We start from the raw sequence: 17,833 nt of genomic DNA, 5'->3' as shown, positions 1-17,833 counted from the left end.
AAAACCCAGCCCTCATGTGTGCTGGCCTCTGTGACCTTGACAAAGTTATTTTAACCTCTGAAAGCTTTCTAGCAGGCCTCAGTTTTCTCACCTCTAAAATGGGAAAGCAATATCTTTTCATAGCAATTTGGGAGGCTTAAATAGGAGATCCTGTATGCAACATCTTTACATCTGGAATATAGCAAGTGCCCCCAAAGATGCTGGAAGGCAATGATAATGATGACGATTGGCAGCTCCAAGCACCATGTCCAATTCCAGTGCTTCTGTGTCAATACGTCTTCAAGAAAAAAGGAACCCTCTATTGCTCTCGTAACATCCTCAGAGCCTAACACCATCTAGGCCAATAACAGAGATCCTGTATATACTTGGGGGTCAGCTAAAGTTGCACAGAGCTCTTGGTGACAGCCTGAAATCCACTCAGCAAGTTACTAAGAACTAGGTTATGATTCTGGCTTTCATAGCCTCCTCTCTCTTCTCACTTGAGATATAAATCTCCTCTTAGCTGTACCAAGCTCAGCATTGGCAGACCATGTACTTGACAATGGAACGTTCCAGAAATTACTTTCCTCTCTGCTTCTCAGTTCCTTCCCCTACAAAGAAAGACTGAGAATTGTTCATGCCTCATAGGATCAATGTGAAGATTAAACATGTGAGGATTACAAAGAATGCATGTTACGAGCCTGGCACCAGCCAGGCACGTCTAAAACATTAGCTTAAATAGCAAGGCTAAGTGCAGTGCAGTGTCCACTGCAGGTGACACTAAGTCTTCTCAACAACCTGGGTCAATCTAATGGGCAACCTGGGTAAACGCAGGGCTTTTGTGACTCTTAAGTGGGTTGGAAATGCCAAGATCCAGGGCAGAGGGAAGGGTCCACATGCAAGGCAATTCCGTGTCTCCCACAGCAGGTAGCCCAGGGGCTTGGCATTCATTCATGGAGAAGGACAGCAGGTGGATGACACGATGTAGCTGTGGCAGCCAACTCATAGTCATAAAAAGACACCAAGCGATTTTTAATTTTACTGTTTCTTTTCTGTTATGATTGATCACAGGATAATGAACATAGTTCCCCCTGCTATACAACAGGAGCTTGTTGTTTATCCTAAAAGGCACCAATATGTGATGAAGCTATGCTGAGACACCTCATGTCCAGAGTGTACCAAGTGCCCCAATGATGTTGAATGATGATGATTAGCTCTAAATATCTTGCCCATTTCAAAAGCTTCTCTCTCAATACATCTTTAAGAAGAAGCTATCCTGCCCCCTGCTAAGTGCTCTACACACATAGTCTCATTTATTTTCACCCTCCTAATCTCGCAACACAGGTGTTATCTCCGTTTTATAGATGAGGAGGCTGGAGCTCAGGGAGCTTGCACCACTTGCCCAAAGTCACCCAACTGCAAGTCGGGGTGGGAGGCAGGAAGCAAACCCAGGTCTATGCACCTGCAAAACTCTGACTCTTCATCAGCAAGCAGTCCTGTCCACCAAGGCAAATTGGCTTCCCTCCCCAGCAGCTGCCCAATGGACAGGGGCCTTTAAGCCTGCAACCGTTCAAAATAACTAAGGACTGATGAATCGAATCCCGGCTCAAAACTTCGCTTTCTCTGTAGCCTCAGGCCAATAGTTTAATCACCTTGTGCTTCACTTTCTTCAGCTATAAGCAAAAATGTATACTTCACTACAAGCGAAGGGACTGGAAAGATTAATCAGATGCTCCAGAAGTGCTTTTAAGATGAAAAATATGGATTATTTGCATTATTATTTTAATAGCCTTGGACTTTGGTGTCCCCAGTTTGCACAGAGGTGTAGAGCTTGGAAGAGGGAGATTGGTGAGGTTCATCTTCTCCAGATTTGTCCTCTAGGTCAGGCAGGAGGACACAGACCCCTCTTGATTTCAGTTTTAGGATGGATCTTCCCACACCCAGCCTGGGTGTGCCATGGCCCTGAGGACGGATGGCTGCCTATAGCCCTCTGAGAAACCAGCATCCAAAGACCCAGAGAACAGCAGTCTCCTAGCTGTTTCCATGACCAGAATGTGAACACACTGAGGATAGGGGCCTATCCCGTCTTTATCAGCATATCCCCAGCACCTACCCTCATCCCTGGTGGTGCTCAGTAATTACATGCTGGATGAATGAATGGAGCCAGTGAGCGAATGCGTAAATGAACCACAAAATGAACCCCCCAAAAATGTCAGAGTAGCGAGAACATACCAGAGATTCTCGTGGCCCGAGAGAAGCAGAGGGGTCTTCCAGTGGCCACCCATATTGAGGACCTACTGTGTGCCAGACTCAGTGACAGGTGCAGGGATAGGAACAAAAGTTGACAGTCCTTCCCCTCATGGAGTTCACAGTCTGAGAAAAAGGAAGGACCTCAAGTTTCCTGGCAGTTACAGCACAGGGAGTGTGGGCTCTGAGAGCCACCTGCAGAGTGTGGAAAGTCAGGGCAGCCAGAGGAAATAACACAGGAGGCTTCCGTCACAGGACGGAAGCATTTTAGCAGGACCCTCTTGGGAGAAAAGGATCCCCAAGGGAGGAGGCCCAAGGAAGTCTCCTGCCATAGAATGGACACTCTGCGGGGGCAGTAATTTGTGTATTTTTGGCTTATGAATGCACAGGTACATAGAGTCTGTGAGCAAGCGTGTACATATGTGTGTGCACATGTGTGTGTGTTTGTGTACAGTGCACGTGCATTACCAACACACTGACCAGCAGAAGCAAAATTACAGACTTGCAAGGATAATGAAGAGTTACTTTGTTCTGCATTGAGGCAGACATACACCTTTGCTGAGGAAGGGGCTGCTAAAATGCAGCAATTTTGAAGGAGCCTTGAGTGCCACCACATTCACACTCAGGCATCTGGCAGTGTTTCCCATCCCCTGTCCTTGCATATTTCAATTTAATCTTTCAAGCAATTTTTTTTTTCTCCTAAGGCTCTCCTCTGCCAGGACTGAGGGCATGTTCATAAAATGTAAAATCTGTTTAAATAATTAAACTCGTGGCCAAGAGCAGTGGTCAGGGTAGAGGACGCTGGCCTGTGACGTCGTAAATTTCTGCTGCGCCTGGTCCTTGGCACAGCGTGGGAGCTTCTGGGAAAGCCTGCGAACAGCAGGTGGGCCCTGCAGCGGGAAGCGTGGAGTCAGCACCAGGCACTTGGCTTGCAATGAGTTATGGGGAGGAGGCGGGATGCTGGTGACCTATCGCTCTGCCAGCCAAGCGGCCTTGCTGACAGACAGAGCACATCTTTGATGTCCCCTCTGTTTCACTCCCTGCTTTAGCATCAAGCAGGCTTCTTCTCTTTCCAGTAGAAGGACCGGTGGTGGGTGAGGTAGGGCTGACATAGGAGGCCCCCTGCTGCCCTTGGGGGAACTTAGGAAGGAACCACAGGGTCACTTCTCAGCTGTCAAGCCACCAGGGGCTGGGACCCTGCTCTCCCTGCTGGGCCCATATCCCCTCCTCTACTTGCTTGTGTGGAATAGGGCACCTACTATGTGCCAGGCTCTTCATGTGCCGTATTTCAAACAGTGGATAAGAATAGAGACCCTCATCCTAAACCAACCAAATCCAAAAACCAACTCTGCCACTCAGCTGGGTGAATTCAGGAAAGTGATTTCACCTCTCTGTGCCTCTGTTTCTTCTTCTTTTAAATGGAATCAATACCAGGGTTGTTCAAAGGAGAGGAACATACATGCCCATCACTTTGAGCACCACCTGACTCAGAGTAGACGATATCTAAGTGTTAGCTCCAGGGACCAACAGCTGGGAAATACTCACGGAACACCTGCTCACATGCCCACCTCGGCGATGCATGCTTTATGTATAACCTCGTGCATTCATTCCTGTGATGAATATTACAAGTTTCCACTACATTCGAGACACCCTGTGGGGTATTTCCTCTACAATAGCTCATGGATTCCTTTTATTTTTAATTTTTTTTAATATAGTTGATTTACAATGTTGTCAATTTCCGCTGTACAGCAAAGTGACCCAGTTATACATTTATATACATTCTTTTTTTTTCACATGACCCTCCATCATGTTCCATCACAGCTGATTAAATATTGTTCCCTATGCTATACAGCAGGATCTCATTGCTTATCCATCCCAAAGGCAGTAGTTCGAATCTACTAACCCCAAACTCCCAATCCCTTCCACTCCCTCCCCACCACCTTGGCAACCACAAGTCTGTTCTCCCTGTCCATGAGTTTGTTTCTTTTCTGTAGATAGGTTCATTTGCGCCATGCACTAGATTCCAGATATAAGAGCTATCATCTGGTATTTGTCTTTCTCTTTCATTCTAGAAGCATGTATTAAGGTGGTACTCCATGCCAGGCCAGAGCCAGGGATTTGCACAGTACAGCCCATGATTTCGCTGATGCTCTTGTATTTTTTTTTCTTTTTTTTTTGGCTGCCATAACCTAGCACCAGATTGGGTGGCTGAAACAACAGAAATGTGTTGCCTCACAGTGCTGGAGGCTGGAAGTGCAAGCTCAGGGTGTCTGTGGGGCTGGCTCCTCCCAAGATCCTCTCCCCAGCTTCTGGTGGGTTGCTGGTGATCACTGGCTTATAGAAACATCACCATAATCTCTGCCTTCATGTCCACATGCCTTCTCCCCACGTGTGTCTCTGTGTCCAAATTTCCTCATTTTCTAAGACACTAGTCTTTGGGTATCATGGTCCATCCTAATGACCTCATCTCACCTTGATTACCTCTGTCAAGACCTTATCTCCAAATAAAGTCGCAGACTGGGATGCTGGGGCTTAGGATTGCAAATTGGAGGGGGGGTACAATTCAACTATAACTCTCCCCAACAGTAATTTTCTTTCCTAAGACTTCCGTGCACCCTCACACATTCAACAAACACTGACTCTGGCGGGAACGCCACCAGCATTCTCTCACCCATCCACCCCATGAGCGAGTGCTTCTTCCCTGAGTGTTCCAGACTCCATCACGGGCACTTCACAGCCAGCCACACAACCGCCTTGTTCCGATGCACACGTGCAGCCAAGGCACCTGTGTCTGGGGACTCCTCTCTCTCAAAGCCCACGGTTCTCCCAAGGTGCCCGGGACCCCTGAAATTCAGCCATCTGTGCTTTTCCTGAGGCCCAAGTCAAGGGAGACCCATCTCCCCCGGTCCTAGATGTCCAAAAGATGCAGTTAGTAGGCTGCTTGTACCCTAGAGCTGCTGAACAGACAATTTAAAAAATCTCTCCACTGCCCAAGAATGGGCAACAATCGCACTAATTCTTTGGCAGAGCTAACAATAGCCTTGCACAGACTAGCTGAGGGGGCATTGCGTGCCACAGCCTGTTTCCAGCACATAAAAGGAGTGGGCACTAGCTGGCTCTGGCGGAGGATTAGTTAGGATAAAGGCTGAGGAGGAAAGAATAGAAAAGTTCACCCTTAATGAGAAATGACCTTTGTAACTCCCCGGGTCTCCCTAGAGTTTCCTTTGTAGAATATTACATGTTCCCATATCTAATTCCAACCCATCTGTCTTATCACTCGTGTGGAAATATTAATAAAGATAGTTTTGTTTAGGCCTCTTATTTATTTTAATGTATAAAAAATGATTTTCTGATTTTCCCTCCCTTCCCCCCCCCCACCCCCGGTTAGTCTTTCTTCTCCTTTTGTAGAGTCTTTGGGATTTATTTTAATATACTTACTATCCTATCAGATAAGACTGATACCTTTGGCCCTTTGCTACCCATAGATGTGCTGGCTGGGGGCTGGGCATCACCCTCTCTGCCCAGCAAGATGTGTGGCCCCAGCCAGGACTGGCCAGTAGCTTCTTGTGTCATGCTACATCCTGAGCTGGCCCCACAGCCTCAGTCTACAGCTCTGCCTCCCCAGGAGTGATCCACAGTCCGTTTCACCCTTCTACCTCTTCTCTCCCTTCTGAGGACCCCTGTTCCTGGCTAGCAGCACCTGTGAGGAAGGCCTGGGAATTTGCATTAGGTCTCCTATAGCCTTTGGCTCTGTTGTGTCCTTTTCTGTCAGCTTAGCTTTGGCCTCAGCCTTGCTTCAGCACAGCTGGGAAGTCTGCATAGGCTTTCACACATTCTGGAATTTGAATCCGGGTCTTCCTCTCCCTACCTGTGCACCTTTGGGCAAGTGAATCAACCTTCCTGAGCACAGCTTTTTCATCCATAAAATGAGGCTAGGGTGCCCAAATCGTGGCATCACTGGCACAGTCAATGAGAAGGGGTAATCTAAAAATCAAAGATGATTGCTTTGGGTACAAGCACACAACGATAGAGTTTCTATTAAAACTAGGCTCTGTCTAGCTTGAGCTCCACATTGTACTTAAAAACAAACAAACTAAACAAGCGAAAAAATAGATGTCCCTGATTTGATGCAACAGCCAAAAGGGGACTGGGGTTAGGTATTATAAGCCCCATTTCACAGAAAATAAAACTGAGGCTTCTGAAATAGCTTGGAGCCAGAATCAGAAGCACTCAGAGACATCCTGTGGTCAAAAGCCAAGCAGGTCCCTAACTCCTTGGGTTCTAATTGCCCCTCAGACTGTGAGGCGCTGGTTGGATACTTAGGGATCACACATTTTAGTTTCGAGTCAAATGCCTTCTTCTGAAAATGCAAATGAGAAAGTTGGAGGGAACACTGCTGGAAAAATCTTCAACATTCCCTGAAGCCTCCCAAATAAGCAGGCTTTTGTCGAGCACCACTGCTACTCTGCCCTCCCTTACCCCATAGCAGCTCCAAGAGCCTTGGGCCTGGTCTGGGAACTTACCTCCAGCTGTGTCCTCTGCATCCATGCTCCATCTGCCTGTGGCTCTTCTCCAGGCCATACCTTCCTGGCTGGCTCCCTCACCTCCTCTAGGTCTTTGCTTGAAGGTCACAGCCTCAGGCTGACCTGGTCTAACACCCTATTTAAAACTGCAGTCCTGGAGTTCCCACTGTGGCACAGTGGGTTAAGGGTCCAACTGCAGCAGCTCAGGTCCCTGAGAAGGTGGGGTTTCAATCCCCAACCCCACACAGTAGGTTAGAGTTTCTGGCATTGCTGCAGCTGTGAGTGACTGAGTCACAGCTGCAGCTCCGATTCAACCCCTTGCCTGGGAACTTCCATACACCTGTGGCAGGTGTGGCTATTAAAATAAAGAAAAATAAATAAATATTGCAATCCTTTCCACTCTCAGTGTTTCCTGTCTTGTCCCTTCAAAAATGTCAAATGCGGGAGTTCCCATTGTGGTGCAGCAAAAACGAATTTGACGAGTATCCATGAGGATGCAGGTTCGATCTCTGGTCTGTTGCTCAGTGGGTTGGGGATCTGGCATTGCCGTGAGCTGTGGTGTAGGTCGCAGATATGGCTTAAATCTGGTGTTGCTGTGGCTGTAGCTTAGGCTGGCAGCTGTAGCTCCAATATGACCCCTAGCCTGGGCACTTCCATGTGGTATGGGTGCCACCCTAAAAAGCAAAAAAATAAATAAAATAAAAAAATTGTTAAATGCAGTTTATTCATTGGGTTAGGGATCTCTTTTCTCCCACTGCAGTGTACATTTCCGGAGGGCCTGCATCACTGCTGTGTCCCCAGGACCTAAAACAATGCCCTGCACATAGTAGTTACTCAATAAATATTTAATGAGTGAATGGATAAAAGGATGAGTGAGGAAGAGAGTGAGTGAAGGAAGGAATCCATACCAAAATAGACCACCACTGCACAGTATTTTCATAGGAAGCACACAGAAGGGAACAGCTGCTAGGAAAGGAAAAGTCTGGAAAAACCAGAGCTAGGACCTTGTCAAGCTCTCCCCGGGTATCCAGAAGACTGGGTAGAGAGACAGCGCACTGGGCAGAGGGAAAGGCGCAAAGTCTTGGTGTTAGAAAACAGGATCCGAGAAGGTGGGGACAGTGAGTATTTCCAAGTAAATGCGAGATAAGCATTTCCCAGTGGGTACCATACTGAGCACCAGCCCCATGAGAGGCCCCGTGATGAAAGGATGTCTTGTTCCCTTCAGAGCAAGGAAAGCTGGAGATTCCCAGTTCACAGGAAAACCTGGGTCCCAGTCCCAATCCGGTACCTCTGGCTCAAGGTGTGCTCTTTTTTTCATTTTCATTTTCATTTCCTTTCCTTGATGATAACCACAGGGTTGCCATGAGGGTTAAATGAAGGAAAGCAGAGAGGCCACTCATCACAATGCCAGGGCCTTAAGAAGTCCTGAAAGTGTGGGTCTAGCACAGTAGCCACAAGTGCCCGTTTCAGAGGATGTCTGGGCTGGGGTCCCAGCATCCCTGCTGACCAGCCAGGTGAATGCGGGCAGGTCACTTAACTGCTCTGTACCTCGGTTTCCTCATCTATAAGGTGGGGATAAGGGTAGCACCCACCTCCCATCATTTGTCTCAAGGACACCCTGGGAGCCAAGAGGGAGGAAAGGGGAGTTAGATCCTTGCTGAGCCCAGCTCTGGGTTACACTGCTTTCCTCTTCTTCCCCACCAGCCTTCCTAACACACACACACACACACACACACTCACATTCACACGCTGTACCAGCTCTTGACACCCGACCCCTCTGCTCAAATTCCCAGGGGACACAGCACACAGGAAGCTCCAGCCTAGGGAAGAAAGGTCTTGGAACTAGGTGGGCAGAACTCTGAGCTCAAGGCCCATCTCCTCCCCTTGAGGAATTCAGTTGATCCCTGGAACTCAGTTTCCATGTCTGAAAAATGGAGCTGAAAATGCCTTGCTGAGCCTTGTGAGGATGAGCTGGGATGCACGACCAGGATTGGCCAATGGCCTGGCAGCAGAGGTACCGCACCGATGCTAACGTTCGTGCAGCACGTCTGCCGGGCCAGGAACACCTGTCCACGCCTCCGTGCTGCCCCTTCTTTAGTTCCCAACACCCCAAAGAGGTGGCACCTCCCCTCCCCCCATCTGAGGACCAAGAACCTGGGACTCAGGGAGGGTAGGGAGCTGGTCTAAGGTCACATGCCAGTTAGAGGCTGGGAGGCACACCCAGGGGTTCTGGCTGTATCCCTTCACCACCCTGCCAACTCCATGCTCTGAAGAAGGGCTGACAAAGACAGCCACAGTGAAAACTCACTGTAAATGGCCTTAAGGAAGTCACTTCATATTTCTGGAGCCCAGTTTCCTCACCTGCAAAGTGGGGACCATAGATGAGCTGAGCGCCTGGCGCTAAGCCATGGCAGAGGCAACACTAGCTCCAATACCCGGCCCAGGCAGGAGCCACTGCCATCCCTCCTGGCCCACTTTGGCTTCTAGCAGAGGGCTGGCTGCCACACTATTAGCTCTGCCTCGATCCCTCGCCATGGAGGAAGAGGAACCACAAAGACCTGGGGTTGAAAGTTGCAGGCAGGCGCCCGGGAGCCCAGTCCTCGAGCAGCAGGCTGCCTTCCCACTTGGCAGTTTCTCCTGACACCTCAGTGGCCAGACACTAAAAATAACCTTCCATGGCTCTGCAGCCAACCCAGCTCCCCACTAAGGATTCTTGCCCTTTATGGGCCATGTTCGTCTGCTTCCTTCTGACTGCTATTGGCAATGAAAGCAGTAGATTATCTCAGCAGAAGCTGCTCCAGAACCCAGGCTGGGCCTGTGAGACCAGAGCGAGGTCACTGATCCAGCCTCCCAGCTGAGTGCTCTTCAAGCCAGCTGCACAGGGAGGGGCGGCCAGGATCCTGGGGGGGGCGGCGAGGGGGAAGGGAGGACCAGAGGAGGAGAATGGGAAGTGGGAGAATAGGGTGGGGAATCCAGGTCACAAGAAAGAGGGCAGCTGGAGCCAGGAGACAGGCAATGAGGGAGGGGCCTAAGTGCTTTCTTCCAAACCTAGAATTGTTTCAAGATGGTACAAAGGAGGCAAGTCAGAGGCAAAAGAATACTAATTAGCACAGTTATAACAGTGCAGGCTGAACTGTACAGATGTGCCAGTTGCACACTGCACAGAAGCCCGCAGGCCAGGGTAGTGACTTGGAGCTGAAACCTGTATAAGCTGGGTCTCCTAAAGGAAGGGGAAGTGGTCTCTGAAGTCGAATTCACAAAAGGTACCATATGGATTAGCCTTGGCACTGAGCTTGGGTATCTGCTGTATGCCCACCAGACTGATTAGCAGATTCTGTTTTTTCTTTTAAGCCTCACAGCCCTGCCATAGGGCTCTCAGTTCCTCATTTTACTGAGAGCCAGAGAAGTTTAGTGACACACTCAGGTACATAGACCCAATGGAATGGAAATGGGTCTCCATCCATGATCCCAGCAAGTAGAAAGCTGTTTACACTCTGCCATCAGAGTGAACACTTTGCGTTGCCATTGACATTTGCGGTACATTCAATTCTCAAAATAACCCCGTGAGGTAGGGAAGATCACCTTCAAGTTGTAGATAAAGGAAACTGGGGTGCAGGAAGGCTAGGGTGTCCAAGGTCACCCATTAAATGGCCAAACTGGGATTCGAGCCCAAGCTTCCCTATTTGAGAGCCTTGCTCTGCACATCTGTTACTCAGAGGTCAGCTGCCATTCCCTAGTCCTTTGAGAAGTAGGTAAAAATGGACCTGTATGCCCCCAATCTACATCCAAGCTTTCCCTGGGGAATCTGAAGATTTCCGAGGACTTGGGTTTTCGCTGCACAGCCAGTCTGATTTCCTCCAGTCCCAACACTGGCTCTCAAGTCTCTCTATTGACCAAGGAGGACCCGGAATGACTGGCCATCACCTAGTGGGCACGTACTGGGCTCCTTTACTACCCAAGTAGGAAGTATTCCAGCACAGTCGGGCACCTGACCTGTCAGCTTGATCTTCCCCCAGGTGTGCCCCAGACTGTGTGGAGGTCTGGGAGGGGGGAAGGATTGACATTGCAGCAAAGCAAACTATGTAAGTGGGGAGATTTACCTCCTCAGTCTTTGAAAACCTGCAGCCACTCATCCTCAAGACCCTCTCGCCAGCCGCCGTTCCCCATGGGCACCGGTGTTCTGCCAGGATGCACGGAACTCTCTCTCTCTTCTTCATCCTCCCCTCCTCTCCCTCCACCCACAATTCCCTATTAAAATCTTATGGAAAACAGTGTAACTTAGTGTCTTTTCAGACTCTCCCTCATCTTCAGACTGATCAAGGGGAAATGAGGTAGCCAGATGTCATCAGTATCATTCAAAAGCACAAGCTTGGGAGCCAGACCAACCACTTATTGCTAAGCCTTTGTAACCTCATCTGGAAAATGGGGAGAGAAATAATGCCTGCTCCACTTATTGGTAAGACCTACTAATAACCCTAACCACGTTTTCTGGGGTTTTTTTCTTTCTTTCTTTCTTTTTCTTTTTTGGCCACCTTGAGGCATACGGAGTTCCCCAGGCCAGGGATTAGAGCCAAGCTGCAATTGCAACCTTCACCACAGCTGAGGCAACACCAGATCCTTTAACCCACTGGGCTGGGCCAGGGGTTGAACCTGTGTCCTGGTGCTGCAGAGACTCTGCCAATCCTGTTTCGCCACAGCTGGCACTCCATACCAATAACCACCAAGTATTGACAGGATGAAGTAAAATGTTGCATTTAAAGTGCTGATCAATCGTAGTGCCTGGAACATAGCAAGCCTACAATAGAGATGAATTACTGTTTTGAGTCAGCTCAGGCTGTAGCTACAAGGTACCATAGACAGCGTGGCTTATAGCAACAAAGTTTCTTTTGTCGACAGAGTCCCTGTCTGGCGAGGGGCTGCATCCTGGTCCAGAGATGCTTGTCTTCTCACTGTTTCCCGACATGACTGAAGGGAGAAGGGAGTTCTCGAGGGTCTCCTTTATAAGGGCACTAACCCCAGTCATGCAGGCTCCACCCTCATGACCTAATCACGGCCACAAAGCCCTATTTCCAAACACCATCACCCTGAGGTTAGTATTTCAACATATGAGTTAGGAGGCGGGAGGGAGGTATAGGCATTTCATCCATTGCAACTAACAGGATTTTTTAGTTACATAATTTTCTACCAATGCTAAGACTTCTTAAGACCCTACTCTGTTCTTTACTCTATCGCCAGGGTTTATCTCAGGACTTGACACAGAACAGGCATTTGATAACTATTTCTAGAATAAACATATAGATGGAAGTATGGATGAAAAATGAAGAAATAAATAATAAGAGGGATGTCCTAGACACCAGAAGGACATTATGAATCATTCCTAGTGTTCAATGATTTTAATTTCTTGCTAGTCATTGTGTATGTTTTCTTGTTTTCGTGGTATTGCAGACAGGAGAAAGTACAGTCCGTTCTGCTATAACACCACATGTGGGTTCTGAAAATCATTGTAGTATCCAAAACCGTGCCTTACAAACTCCTAGGTTTATGGTTGAAATGGAGTAAAAGACACGACATACAAGAACTTCACCAATGACATAGTTTTTAAAAAAAGGGACCTAATAAAAATGGTAGCCTGGTTTTAAATATATTCATTGGTTAAATGCATAAATACTACAGTAAGAATAGGGCTTTCCCTTGAAAAAGACCTGGAGTTTGCTTATGGAGGTGGGCATTAGAGCCTTGAGTTCTTGTGACAGAGCATTGCTGAAACTGGACAGGGATTTGGAAACCAGATGTGGATGCTTGTGGCTCCTCCCACAGGCAGTGCCCTAAGGTGGCTGGTGGGTGTTTGATGTGCATGCTATAGTGTGTGCATTTTGTGTCTGCTTATGCAATTGCATTCAGTCGCCGTTGTGGAACATTTTTTTTTTTTTTTTTTTGGTCTGTTTGCCTTTTCTTGAGCAGCTCCCACCGCATATGGAGGTTCCAAGGCTAGGGGTCTAATCAGAGCTATAGCCACTGGCCTACGCCAGAGCCACAGCAATGCAGGATCCCAGCCGTGTCTGCCACCCACACCACAGCCACAGCAATGCGGGATCCCAGCCGCGTCTGAGACCCACACCACAGCTCACGGCAACGCCGGATCCCCAACCCACTGAGCAAGGCCAGGAGTTGAACCCACAACCTCATGGTTCCTAGTGGGATTCGTTAACCACTGCACCACAACGGGAACCCCTGGTTCGGAATTTTGCTTTGTGTTTTTCACTGGGGAATGTAGGTACGCTCCTTTAAACTGCGTTAGAACAAATTCCTACCTTCAAAACAAGCATTTCTGCAGAAGCAAATGTAGGTTGTTTTGATGTTTATATTTTACTGCTTACAAGTCCTCTTCCCCTTTCTGTTTCCTACAAAAGCAGAGCTAAATTACCGCTGCCCTTTTCCTCCAATCCTCCACGCTTTCACAAGTGTCTGTGGAGTACCTGCTGCAGGCAAGCACTGGAAACACAGGGATAAAAGTCCAGGTGGTCTTTGGCTTCTCAGCACTCACAGTCTAAAGACAGAAGGCATAAATAAGCAAAATAATTATACGTATTTCAAATGATAGGTTCTGCCCCTGGCCAGCGGCCTTGCTAAGTTCAGTAATGCTGAGTCCCCCACCACATCACAGGACAGTGCTCCCGCACTGTAATAAACTACATCCAAGGCTACAGTGATGTCTGCTGCCCGTGGTTCAACACCTGCTCCCTACAGAACTGGAGGGCCAGGTTGGCACAAAGCAAACCCTATGCTTTCTGATGAAGATTGGACCTATTCTAAAAGCCTGGTAGAGCACAAGACTAATTTGGAGGATGGGTTGGTCTTGACTGGGTTTAAGTACCCACCCCGCCAAGGAAGGGTCTTTGTCCTGCAAGGAACTTCAGACAACGCAATGGCAAATTACCTCTCCCCGTGTTTAAAATCCTTCAAGAGCTTCCTCTTTCTTAAATCTGCTGTGGCCAAATAGGCCTGGCAGGATCCAACTTACTCTAACTCTCCAACCTTCACTGACGTCTAGCTGTGTTTTTGTTCCTCATCAACGTTCCTCCTCTGGGCCTTTGCACCTGCTGTTCCTTCTGCCTGGAACACTTTTCCTTGGGCTGGTCCACTCTCATCTTCTCCCCAGAGAGTCCTTCCCCAGTTGTTACAGCATCAAGCTGTTTCTTTTCTTCACAGCGTTGGTCACAATCTGTGATCACCTTGTGTGTTCCTTCCCTCTTCCTGCTGTAACACATTCCCACAGTTTTAATGGCTTAAAGCAACAGAGATTTATTTATTTATAGTCCTGAACATCAGACGTTTAATAAGCGTCAGCAGGACTGTGTTCCTGCTGGAAGCTCTGCAGGGAAATTCATTTCCTCATCTTTTTGAGCTTCTGGAAGCGGCCCCCATTCCTTGTCTCGTGGCCCTCTTCCATCCTTAATCGCATCAATCCAACCTCTGTTTTGGTCCTCCCATCTCTGATTCTGAACCTACAACCTCCCTTTCCTAAGGAATCTTATCATTACATGGGGTCCACCCACCCAGGTAAGCCAGGTTCATCCTCCAGCTCAGAATCCTTAACTCCCTCACATCTGCCAGGTTCTTTTTGTCATGTAAGTTAACATCCACAGGTTTGGGGAAGAGGATGTGGACACCTTAGGGAAGGAGGCATTATTTGTCCTACCGCGTTTTTAAAATTTTGATTCCTTGTTTACTATCTCTCTGCCACACTCTAAGTCCCATGAGACAAAGACCTTTTTTTGTCTTATGCGCTCATGTTTCCCTGGAATCCAGCACAATTCCTGGTACATAAATGCTCAATAAATATTTACAGAAGAAAAGAATTGATAAGTAAGAGTCTGATAAAACTGTAATCAGTAAGTTTTCAAAATTTTATACAGGGGGTAGGGGATGGACTGGGAGTCTGGGGTTAGCAGATGCAAACTATTATATCTAGAATGGATACAGAACAAAGTTCTATTGTGTAGTACAGGGAACTATACTCAATATCCTGATAAAAAGATAATGGAAAAGAATATAAAATAGAATGTACATAGATATATGTACAGCTGAATCACTTTGCTGTGTGGCAGAAATTTGTAAATCAACTATACTTCAATTTAAAAGAATTTTAAATAAAAATAAATAAAACTATATAGAAAATACTCTATATTATAGTTATGGGGACGGAACACTCAATTTGCTCCTAAACCTTATAACTAGCGAGCTGTGTGATTTTGGGCAAGTTGCCGCACCTCTCTGAGACTCCGTGGCCATATCTGTAAAACTGAACATATTTTTTAAAAAATACCCCAGAGATATTGTCAGTATTAAACAGTATCTTGACTTGGAAAGTACCCGGAAATTATAAAGCATTGCAGTGAAGGTAATTACTGTTACATAGATTATAAATGAGCAAGGCTGGGTCTAATGGAGGAAGTCACACACAGAAATAACTAACGGAAGGAATAGGTACCCTCTACTAGGTTACCCTGTGCTGGGAGAGATGGGAGAATATAGAAGGAAAGGTTAATGCTAAGAGGGAGGCTGGAGAAGGAATAGTTATGGAGGTTACGGAAGGAGCCACATAGCGGCAAAGAATGGCAAAGAATAGGAAGGTATAAGATTGTTGCCAGGAACCAAATTTAAATAAATCCCTGAGAGCAACAGAGTTAGAAAAGGGAGATGTTAGAGGACCCATTTGCCATGACCATCTGGCTTGTTAAAATGGATTAAAGGCAAAAAGAGAAAGAGAGATCTATGTCACTGGCATTAAATTACTCCTCAGACGAGCAGGTCTGCGCATTGCAGACTTCCCCGGCTTTCCTCTGAATTATCCAAAGACATGATTTCAATGTATAAAGAAAATTCATTTTAAAACTCCCCTAAAAGCAGGTTTCGTTGAGAAATGTTCAACAGTGCTCAATTACTTTGTGAAATCTCCCTCTTTATGTGTTATGAAGGGTAGGAGGGTGTTCTGCAAAAATAAAGCAGGCTTTGTTTCATGGCCTAAGTGGGGAATAGTGACAAGGGTATGCATTTCATCCACCTGAAATCTTTTCTAAAATGTCAAACACTTGGCAATAAATGTAGAAGAAAACAGTAAATAGGCTTTGGAGTGAGACAGATCTGAACACAGGTTTAGATTCCACAGCCTCCTGGCTGTGTGACTTTGAGCAAGTTATAATTCGGAGCCTCAGTTTTGTCTTCTGTAAAATGGGAATGATCTTGCTACCTCAGAGGTGGCTGTGAGAATGAGAGGTAGCACAGGGAATAAATATTCCCTGTGCATGTCACAGAACACGGCACCTAGCAAGAAGTCAATAAGTGTTGGCTCCTCAATGTACAAAAGATTTAAAAAATCACTCAGAGAAGCAAGATCTGCATGGGATTTCAGGTGTTGTTGCACCACAGTGATCTAGAGAAGCCACTCTCTTCTCGAAGCCCGTTTCTTCTTCTAGAAAACACAAATGTTGGAGTTCCGGCTGTGATACAATGGGATGGGCAGTGTCTCTGGCACACTAGGACGCAGGTTCAATCCCTGACCTGGCACAGTGGATTAAGGAACTGGCATGGCTGCACCCTGGCATGCAACTGTGGCTCAGATCTGATCCCGGGCTCTGGAACTCTTTATGATGCAGCGTGGTCAAAAAAGAAAAATGAAACACCAATGGTCAATAACATGAAAAATATAATACTTCACAAAGGAATAAAATAATAGCTAAAACTTATAAAAACTGATAGGATATTTTATTTAAAAAAAATTGTCTAATACACTGGAGTACCCAAAAATGCTCTCTTGCCTGCCAATTAAAAGGTATAGCCACCTGGATACTTTGTTGTAAAGGATTCTGAGGCCATACCTGGGTTCACCGGGAAAGGTGGATTAGCGATGCCTGCCCTGCCGGGGCCAGGGTTGTGGGAGTGGGGACACAATCTTTGTACTTGCTCTCTGGAGTCTCTGACCTCTGGAAAAGTTGCTTCAGAAAACCTTCTCTGCAAAAATTATGACCCCATACACACGCAGACACACATACACATACACACACCCCACCAGCACCATCACTACCACCACCAAAGCTCTTCAAGCAAAATGAATAACTAGCTCTTTTGTATTTTCAGAGATATGGGTAAATATCTCCATTATCTCACTATTGCCCTGTTCGCACTCAGTATTTGTTTACCTGCCTGTCTGTTCCAGTCGACCCAGAGTTCCTCGAGGGCAGGGGCCAAGCCTTTGTCATTTTTGTTAAACCAAAGAGGGGGAAGCATATGGTAATGGAAGGAGCCTGACTTTGGGTCACCTTCTGGCTCCAGCGCTTCAAGAGCCCTCAGGCCTCAGACAAGTCATTTAATACCCTGGACCCTGGACCTCGGTTTCCTCATCTGTAAAACGCAACAATAGCTCCTGGGAGAGCAGGTGTTGGAGACGAAGTAGGGTTAGGATTGAGAAACAAATTGCAAGCCGACTCCAGGTCCAAAGAGCAGGCGAAGCCTGGAGAGGAGGAAGAAGAGGCAGAGTGCCCGGAGCAACAGCGCTTCAGGTCAGACCCAGCCTGAGCCTAGGGTAAATGGAGCCAAACTTTGTGGAATGCACCCCTTTTGTAAACCCCTCCTCATCTTTCAAGGGGTCTGATCCAGGTTTGGGGATGATTCAGGTTGGAACATGGCTTGGGACTGGTTTTAATAACAAAGCAGCTGCCAAGAGGAGCACAGGTCGCTAGATGGCTGCTTTCCCCTCGGAGCCGCCCTTGCTCCTCCCAAAGGCGCCCGGGGCGTGGTCTTAGGAGCCCGCAGGAATGGCGAAATCTGCAGGTCAGAGGAGCCACAGTTTCCAAAACGGGGGTTCGTGGCTTCCCAGGTTATCAGACCTCCGGGAAGGTCGGGAAAGTGGGCCTGGCCAGGGCCTGCCACAAGGGGGAGCCCAAGAGTCTGAGGCCGGGGATGGAGGGGGAATACCTGCATTGGAAGAGAATACCTTCTCTTGGTTACCCTGGAGAAGCTGCTCCGTCTCAGCGACAAAGATCAGGTCGGTGCCAGGCATGCAGGACGCTAGGCAGATGTAAGAA

The 17,833-nt window shown here is 47.5% G+C and overlaps 1 protein-coding gene and 1 long non-coding RNA gene across 10 annotated transcripts in view; one reads left to right on the top strand and one right to left on the bottom strand.

Moving 5' to 3' along the window:
* Positions 1-17,833, top strand: part of TENM4 (teneurin transmembrane protein 4) — a 2,941,714-nt gene that overhangs the window by 2,095,161 nt on the left and 828,720 nt on the right. The window lies entirely within an intron of this gene.
* On the bottom strand, positions 13,093-13,891 carry LOC110262211 (uncharacterized). Its single transcript, XR_002346964.2, has 2 exons — positions 13,771-13,891; positions 13,093-13,296 (listed from the first exon to the last, which is right to left on the bottom strand). It is a non-coding gene; the product is annotated as an uncharacterized LOC110262211 (long non-coding RNA).

This window comes from Sus scrofa, chromosome 9 (assembly GCF_054392235.1).
Source record: "Sus scrofa isolate SSC_HxYL_T2T_F1_AM1 chromosome 9, Sscrofa_HxYL_maternal_Yorkshire_Landrace_v2.0, whole genome shotgun sequence".
Lineage (NCBI taxonomy): Eukaryota > Metazoa > Chordata > Mammalia > Artiodactyla > Suidae > Sus > Sus scrofa.
This window is presented reverse-complemented; position numbering and strand designations above follow the sequence as displayed.